The sequence below is a fragment of the Syzygium oleosum genome, unplaced genomic scaffold, assembly GCF_021117445.2.
Source record: "Syzygium oleosum isolate NSW1041296 unplaced genomic scaffold, Sole_v2.1 Sole_v2.40, whole genome shotgun sequence".
Classification (NCBI taxonomy): Eukaryota; Viridiplantae; Streptophyta; class Magnoliopsida; order Myrtales; family Myrtaceae; genus Syzygium; species Syzygium oleosum.
Window position 1 is genome coordinate 219,297 of NW_026607524.1, and position 9,991 is coordinate 229,287.

Genomic DNA, 9,991 nt, shown 5'->3' on the forward strand with positions numbered 1-9,991 from the left:
ACATATCCAGATTTTGAAATAAAACTTCCTCAGTTTAGAAAATACATTTATCCAGACTTTGAAAGTAAAGTCTATTCGAGTTTAAAATACATACATCCAGACTTTGAAAATAAAGTCTACTCAGTTCAAAATATATATATCCCAACTTTGAAAGTAAGTTCTGGTCAATTTTAAAAATAGATAGAATCAAATTTTGACCGTAAAGTCTGAGTAGTTTCAAAAGAAAAGTCTCAGCAGTAAAGTCTGAGCGGTAAAGTCTGATGTAAAATCTGAGCGGTAAAGTCTGAATGGTAAAGTCTGAGGTAAAGTCTGAGCGGTAAAGTCTGAATGTAAAGTCTGAAGGTAAAGTCTAAACGTAAAAACTGAGCGGTAAAGTCTGAAGGTAAAGTCTGAACGTAAAATCTGAAGGTAAAGTCTGAACATAAAGTCTGAACGTAAAGTCTGAACGAAAAATTTGAAAGTAAAGTCTGAGCGGTTTTAAAAGTAAAGTAGACAGAACTAGAATTTGAGGTTAAAATATGCTCATTTCAGAAGTAAACAGAATGATTATTTATACTCACCTAATATACACCATTTGGAGTAAAACGATTTTCTACCCTCTTAAACATACATAAAACCAGTAAGAAGAATTCAACAATCACCTCAAAGATAACATTTACACGTTCAAATTTAATTGTTTCACTTGCCGATTTTCACCACACTTTAAGGAAACAAATCACATCCATTTAAACATGTACAGAACAAGCAAAAACAGATTCAACCATCAACATATCCTCACTATTATCACACATCAGAAAAGCATTTCTCAAGCAACCAAATTAAAAAGTGCCAAGTAGATTTACTTAGCTTACATCTAGAGTCTTCATTTACCTTGTACAGAATATGAACACCCAAAAGTTAAAGCTCTTCTATAGATTTTTGGATTGGGTGATGGTGAAAGTAGAAAGTGAAGAAGGGAGTTACGGTTTGGGGTAAAAATCCCCTTCGATGTTTACCCAGATAAAATGAAACAGAGGAGTAGACGTTGAGGTGGATAAATACATTGTACTCACAGGTGGCACCTTCTTTTTCCATCACAGCTAGGTGTAAGAAATTAGGGGCTCATTCGGTAGGAGTAATGGCCAAGGAAAATAATTGCTTAGGCTAGGTGTCAAACTAAAAGCTTGGTTTAAGTGGACAAGTGGCATGCGGTCAAGTTTACTCCATCAAGGGCTACGTGAGAAGAAGAGTCCTGAAGAGATATTTTGTGAGAATATCTTCCCCCCCCCCCCCCCCTAATGGAAAATTAGCAAATAATAAAATGGTTAACACTACTTAACCAAAAATTAGCCAATAATATTACCCACTAATGGTAAATTAATTTATACCGCATTACTATCAACATACACAACAACGTTTAAAATTTTAAACACGCCGAGCCCGGAACAATTACGTTCCCGATTCCGCGCCTCGCAATTTACGGTACAACAATGATTTTTACGCGTCTGCACGAATACTAACTTAATTAATACTTAGCTTTATTATCCAAGGATCATTTTTTAACATAGAAAACTTCCAACGTTACATACATGTTATTACGAAATTTCCGGATGTTACACCAGATCTAGGGTCGGTCGAGCCCCATGACACCGTCACGGTGACAAGGAGTTGAGGTCGCGAAGGGGTTGTAGAGAGGTTGTGGCGCAGGCGTCGGACATCTGGGTGGTGATGGGCGAGCACCGATAAAGCTGTGGTCAAGTGAGTCTGAGCCAAGACGACAATAAACACTGAGATGAGCAGCTTGCTCAAAAGGGTAGACAGGGAAGGACAAAATGGAGAAAAATAAAAAATTGACATGGAGGGAGAAAGAGAGAAATGTGCACATGAAAATGTCATGTTGGATAATTAATAGAAATTTTTGGACTGAGAGCTAATGAAGTAGAGTTTGGACTAGAACGAAAATTGAATATTTTTTTAGATAGTAAAACATTCCGCAGTGGAATTAGAACTGAATTTATAATTTTGAGTTATTTTAAAGAATTAGGGCATATGAAGAATTATTTTCTACTATCATTTGCCAACATATACTATAGACAATATAACATTGTCTTTCAAGACATACTTATATAAGAAAGTATAAGAGAAGAACGATAGTCCTGTAATATTATCAATGAATCTAGCAAATACTATGGAGTTTGATGAATATTCAAAACAAAGGACACGCATTTAGAAGAAATTTGAAAAGACATCCTCTCGACATATATGAAGACTATTGACTTTCGAAGAGCAAGATCATTTCCAAGCTTCCAGAACGTGATGAGCTGCGAAGTCTTGTCGGATCAATCTTCTAAGCCCCGTCGTCTTCGTCAACATGCGTTGGAGTTTCATTGGAGCTTCCTTTTTGCTTTTTCCAACAAAAACATTAGCACCCTTGTCCCTCTCGAGCAAATCTCATCGTGTGTGATAATTTAAGGGAGACCTATAGTTCTGTATTCTTAAATGACCTTAAGAGAATGCATAAGTGTGGTGATTCGAACCCAGGTCTTGAACGAGGATGGCAAACACCCTTATGATTTGAGCAACTTGGGGTTCAATTCTGAAGTTGACTTATAACCATCCCGAGTCTTGGTCAAAGTCTCCCAGTCAACCCGCTTCTTTGTTAGGGTAAGCAAGCCAGGAAAGTTCATGCTCATTTCTTCTGAGAAAAAGAAGCCAATTGGGTAGTTTTTCTTGATCACCGACTTTGAAATTGGACTAGTTCATCGTTATTGTTCTTGGTCAAATCAAAGAAACGAAAGACCTTAGCGGCAGCGACGTGACTGATATTAAATAAGTTTTTTTACCTCGCCCTCCAGAAGTTTGCTTATTATCTTACTCCTCTGGAGTTGAAAGCCGTTGGCGTCTCTGAACTTCTCTTACTGTACTTGCGTTCTTTCCAAATTAAAGATCAACATGATTATCGACGCACCAAGAAGAATTTCCTTCGCTTTCTGGATTTCATGCCTGATCCTCTTCATCCCAGGCACTCCTGTCAGTGCACAGACATATCTTCGAGAGCGGTGCGGTGATAGGGGCAACTACGCTGCTCATAGCAAGTTTCAGGACAACCTCAACCGCCTCCTCTCCAGGGGGGTTCGACATCAAAGGACCCATTTACGGTTCCTACAACACGACGGAAGGTGAAGATCCGGACAAAGTTTATGGTCTCTTCCTCTGCAGGTGGATCACATTCATAGATAGCAGAAATTTCAACTTTTGAGTAATACCTTTCAATTCAATCATTATAATCTTTGGAGTCGGCTCACTCGGCACTAGGATTTATAATGGACCTGATATATTGGTCTTAATTGAAATCCTCTACAAAGTACGGTGATCCAATGCCAACCCAAAAATTGCTATCTAGATTTAAGTGACTACTAATGCAACTTTACTATTCCTCTTTAGAGGGGATGTTGCCGCCAATCTCTGTCAGTCTTGCATCGATAAAGCTACCAGCCTCATCATAGAAAGATGTCCAGGACAGAAAGAGGCGACCATATGGTGCGATGAGTGTTTTGTGCGCTACGCTAACAGATCTTTCTTCTCTATCATGGAGACATTGCCGATTATTTTCCTTGTCAACTCTGCGGACACTATTGTTTCCTTCAACTGGAATGCAGTGGAAGTGACGAACTTGGCGAGGAAAGCAACGGACTTGGCAATCTCCTCAGAAAGCTTATACGCAACCATAAGCGTTAATGTCTCAAGTTAGTGACCATGTATCAGCTCGCACAGTGCACCCCCGACATCTCAAAGTCAGATTGTAAGAGTTGCTTGCTTTCTGCTATCAAAGAGTTTCCTACCGCTCTTAATTATGGAAGGGGAGGTGTGAGAATTCTTCAGGTTAGAAGATGGTCATTCCAATGGCAAGCAAGATGAATTCACTTTTACCTTTCTTCAATCTCCTTCTCCTTTTTAAAAAAATGCACGAACCCACGATACTTATTAGTAAACACGATCCAATTACTGAGCTAACAATTTGCAATCCATGGTGCTCGTTTGACCCCTGTCAAGACAGAGAAATTCCTTGCATCTACACATACCTCAAATCTACAGATTTTTTTTTCACCGAGTATAAATAGTACCAACAACTCGGTGAAAGCGAGAGAGTATGATCATAGTTTAGATCGTAAAAGCAAGTCAAGTGCATTACGATATACAAAACAGCTTATATTGAAAACAAGAAGTAATGGAATGATACCGTTACATGCTTACCATGACAAATTGAGTGCACATTTTGAGTATTATATAACTCATACCTTTACTGCCAGACTCGGTGCTACCTTACGAGAGTAAAATCTTGGATCTCAGAGAAGGAAAACAGCCACGAGGTTCAATTACTTCATCTGAGACAAGAGATTGGAGAAGAGTTTCCAATGGATAACCATCGAGGAGAAAAACCGGTGGATTCTCATGAGTTCTCTCTGATACGATTAGACGTCATATGCGCGGCCACTGCAGACTTCTCCGACGAATGTAAACTAGGGGAAGGCGGGCTTGGCCCTGTGTACAAGGTAAAGCAAATTTAGTGACTCAACACCTATTTTTGGGGAAATAAGGAAAATCTTCTAATGGTAGCAAACTAGCAATGTCATTAGCCGTAACATGAACTGAATCGAATGGGGTTATCATTAGTAATTCTCAAATAAGGATTTCACTACTGACTTGACCCTGTTTCAGGGCACATTGGCAAATGGAAAAGAAATTGCAGTTAAGAGGTTTTCAAGAACCTCAGGCCAAGGACTTATCAAGTTGAAGAACGAAGTCATCTTGATTGCCAGACTACAACACAGGAACCTCGTCCAATTATGGGATGCTGCTTGGAAGAACATGAAAAAATCTTGATATATGAATACATGCCCAACAAAAGCCTGGATGTCTTCCTTTTTGGTTTGAGCTTTATGTTGGCCGGCCCGTATGGCTCGGCCGAGCGCCCTAGGATCATTATGGCGAGATATTAACGGTACGGTAAAAGAATTGATAGAATTTGTGCACCTGATTTGGATTCTATCGTCTATGGATGCGGAAATAACGACGATCCGGTGCCGTAGGTCTTCTCCCCTGTCGCCCCCGAAGTCCCGGCGCTATGAGATCGCCTCAGAACGCCTCAGCCAACTCACGGAAGCCTTAGGTGAGTTTGAGAGCGTTTGAGAGAGATTTGAGAGAGTTAGGCGCAGATGAGGGACCTGCAGCTCTATTTATAGAGTTTCCAGCCAGGCCCTCTCATAACAGGCTGGGCCGAACTCGGCCCACACAAGCCGGGCCCATATCCGACTAATTAAGAAACCTTATATCCAAACTTATTAGACCAGACCCGTAAGCGGGTAATAACAATCTCAATTAATGTAACCCACATTAGGAAAACGTTACATTCTCCCACTTGGGCTATATTAATTGAAATCGTACCTTATGTGCACCTTTATTTGGTCTATGGATAATTCTTAATAGTCAATCCGATCCCATAAAGTTTCAAACACCGAATCATGGCGGTAACTGCATGTAATCACGCAGAGCCTTCCATGGTCACAAGTGTCTTAGACTTTACTGATATGGATTCGATATGGTTGTGTGGCAAACGGATGACATCTCATAAAGAGTGATACCTCATGTGTCATCCCCCTTTGTCAGTCCTCATTCTCTTTCCTTAAGTGTCACAAAAACCTGATGTGTCACTAGAGAATATCTTTATGGTTCCAATGAACCCACATATGTCTTATCCTTATTGTTAACATTACTTTATGTGTAATAAGACATATCCTTAAGGCCAATAATTGAATGCCCATAGCCTTTACTCAAGGTTTACACAGTACCTTAAGATTTTCACCTTATATGTGTATTTAACATAACACCAATGCATTCAGAAACACCTTATTGAATGCAAATGAGTTGATACACATCTAAAATGTTACAAAGAGTAACAGAACACAGATGTAAACTTTATTATAGCACAAATTAAAAAACAGCTCCCACTAAACAACAGTATCCCATGATACTCCTAAGCCCATGCTAACGACATGTCGTTCAAAAATACAAGGGCGAAGGCCTTTAGTTAGTGGATCTGCTACTATATCATCTGTGGAAATGTGCTCTACTGTAATGTCACCATCCCTGACTTTTTCCTTTATGGTCAAGTACTTGACCTCCATATGCTTAGACCCCTTGAGACCTCTGTTGTTGTTAACAAACAACACTACAGAGTTATTGTCACAATACAACTGTATGGGCCGATCCACAAAATCAAATACGGTCAACTCCCTAATGAGGTTCCGGAGCCAAATTGCCTGAGTAGCGGCCGAAAAGCATGCTACAAACTCCGCTTGCATGGTAGAGGATGTCATTGATTTCTGTTTCTCACTTTTCCATGATACTGCACCTCCTACTAACTTAAAGATATAACCCGTTGTCGACTTCCTTTCATCTTGACAGCCAGCAAAGTCTGAATCCGAATACCCTACCAGCTGTAGGTTTTGAACATGTCTGTAGATCAGCATATAGTCTTTTGTCCTCTTCAAGTACCTCATCACCTTCTTGCCAGCAACCCAGTGATCGTGTCCTGGATTTGACTGATATTTGCCTAGAAGTCCTGTTGCAAAAGCAATGTCTGGTCTAGTGCAAACTTGAGCATACATGATACTTCCAAGTGCACTAGCATAAGATACATCCTTCATTTGGGTTTTCTCAATATTTGTATGAGAACACTGTGACAGACTCAGTTTATCACCCTTTATGACAGGAGCAATTCTTGGCTTGCAGTCCTGCATACTGAATCTTTCCAGAATACGATTAACATATGTTCTCTGAGACAAACCCAATACTCGGCGAGAACGATCCCTATGGATCTCAATGCCTAGGACAAAAGACGCCTTATCAAGGTCCTTCATGTCAAAATCCTTCGACAACATTCGCTTTGTCTCATGTAATAATCGAATATCACTACTCGCAAGCAAGATGTCATCTACATAGAGTATGAGAAAAATAAATTTCCTCCCACTGACCTTGCTGTATATACACTGATCCAACTTGTTCTCAACAAAACCTAATGAAGTGATAACACTATGAAACTTCAAATACCATTGTCTAGAAGCTTGCTTAAGGCCATAAATAGATTTCTTCAATCTACATACAAGCTCACCTGAATCATCAGCTGCAAAACCTTCGGGTTGCACCATATAGACTTCCTCATCAAGGTCTCCATTTAGAAAGGCAGTCTTAACATCCATCTGGTGTAATTCCATATCAAAATTAGCTACCAATGCCATGATCATTCTAAAAGAATCCTTAGAAGATACTGGTGAAAAAATCGCCTCATAATCTACTCCTTCTCTTTGAGTTAAACCCTTGGCTACCAGTCTGGCTTTGAATTTCTCAATCTTTCCTTTGGAGTCCCTTTTAGTCTTGTATACCCATTTGCAACCAATGGGCTTGTAACCTTTAGGCAATTTAACAAGCTCCCAAACACCATTATATTTCATAGACTGAATCTCGTCTTTCATTGCATCCACCCACATATCTGATTGAGGACAAGAAATTACATCTGAATAAGTTACTGGATCAACCACGCAGCCTATATCGTAGTCATGCTCTCCCAGATAGACCATATAATCTGGTGGTATAGCCGATCGTCTCTGCCTGATAGATCTCCTGAGTGGAGCTACTACTTCCTCATCCTGCACCTGAGGGGTTTGAAGTACTTCATCAGGAGCTGTTTCAATAATAGGATCCTGGACCACAACAGGCTCAATCTGTGGTGTAGGGGTCTCCATTATCGTCTGTACAGGTAGAAAAATCGATACTGTAGTACCTACCATATTATTATCCTCAATAGTCTGAGAGCAACTACCTCCTTCGGCCACATCAAATTCTAGAAACTTCGCTGTCTGTGATTCGACAATTCTTGTGCCTCCATGGGGATTGTAAAACAGATATCCCTTCGAATGATCTGGGTATGATACAAAGTAACATCAAGTGTTTCTGGATTCCAACTTGTTCAATGTTGGATTGTATAACCTTACTTCTACAGGACACCCCCAAACTTTAAGATGATTTACGCTAGGTTTATGTCCAGTCCATAATTCAAAAGGAGTCTTTGGAACAGTCTTGATAGGAACACGATTTAGAATGTAGAGAGCTGTCCTCAAAGCTTCACCCCACAGAAAATCAGGTAAGTTTGTCCTGCTAATCATACTTCTCATCATGTCCATAAGGGTGCGATTCCGCCTTTCGGCCACACCGTTTTGTTCAGGACTCCTGGGCATAGTAAATTGAGCCACTATTCCAGAATCTTCCAAGTATTTGGCAAATGGCTCTTTCAGCTGTCCAGCATCGCCATGCCTGCCATAATACTCATCGCCTCGGTCAGACCTGACAACCTTTATGACTTTTCCCAACTGTTTCTCGACTTCAGTTCGAAAAATCTTGAACTTGTCAAGAAACTCAGACTTCTCCTTAATCAAGAATAGATAACCATATCGGGAATAGTCGTCTGTAAATGTGATGAAATAGAAATTTCTACACAATGTTGCCGTATAGGGTCCACTGATGTCAGTGTGAATGACCTCTAACAGGTCAGAACTACGGACTGCGGTTTTCTTCTTTATCTTGGTCATCTTACCCCTACAACAGTCTACGCAAGTATCTAGGTCACTTTCAAGAGTAGGCAGGATGTTTGTCTTTATCAGCCTTTCCACTCTTTCCTTAGAAATGTGACCAAGTCGTTTATGCCACAATGCATAAGACTGTTCCTTAGGTAGAGGTCTTTTGGAAACAACCCTTTCAGCTATATAAACGACGTATATATCATTGGGAGATAAACACAATCTGTACAATCCATTCGATATGTTGCAGCACCCAACCTTATTTGAATCAAAGAACATTGAAACCATACTGTTCTTTATTTCAAAAGAGTAGCCACGGACATCCAAACTTGATACGGAAACTAAGTTCCGTCTAAAGGAAGGCACATAAAAAGTGTTTCTTAACATCATATTAAAACCAGAATCCGAAATTAATATGACATCTCCCACGAACTCAACGTCGACTCTCTTGTTGTTTCCTACGGTAAGCTTTGATTCATCCTGATTTGGCTTCCTTCTGTTTGTGAATCCCTGTATGGTATAAGCAACATGATTAGTTGCACCGCTATCTAGCCACCAAGAACTGGATGGAGCTTCTGATAGGTTGGATTCACAAATAAGTGCCAAAGAATCAATACCTGACTGCTGACGCTTGGACAACCAAGTTTTATATCTATTGCAGTCTTTCTTCATATGACCCTTCCTCCTACAAAAGTAACAGTGAACACCATTCTTCTTCAAGGGTGTTTTCTCAAGACCCAGATGGTCCACATGACCAGTGGTTTCAGGAGTTCCTTTCTGAGTACGATTCTTGAACTTACTACTCTTCCTACTACTGGAACTAGATGTATAGAAAACAAGATTCCCTTTATCTTTCTTCAGTTTCTCTTCCTCTGCCACTACCCTAACTATCAGGTCATTGACCGACCACTTTTCATCTTGGAAATTATAGTTGGTCTTTATAATTCCAAACTCAGCAGGAAGGGTGTTCAGGGCTTGATGCACAATGTAAGCATCAGAAAGGATAATCTCATGAACCTTTAGTTTCGTCTGGAGGTCTACCATCCTAAGGACGTAATCCCTAACCCCACTTGAACCATCATACCTCATATTATTGAGTAACTGCATGTATGTCTCAGCCTCGGCATTAGACGAGTCACGGTTCCTTGCTTGCAAGGTTTCCATCATTTCTTTAGCAGTGCAGTCAACTGGCAAACTACTCTTTAAGTGGTCCTTAATGGATCGCTTCATCAGTAACAAGCAAATCCTATTGCTCTTTGCCCAGGCAGCACTCAGTGCCTTTTCTATGTCCGTACTTTCAGCAGTGACATCTGCTGGCTTATCCTCAGTAAGAGCAATATGAATATCTGCCAGCTTCATACCAAACAGAAAATCCTCTT

General features: G+C 40.2%; 1 pseudogene; it reads left to right on the top strand.

The window, feature by feature from the left end:
- Positions 1 to 2,849: 2,849 nt before the first annotated feature.
- Positions 2,850 to 4,504, top strand: LOC115662554 (cysteine-rich receptor-like protein kinase 10; annotated as a pseudogene).
- Positions 4,505 to 9,991: the final 5,487 nt, after the last annotated feature.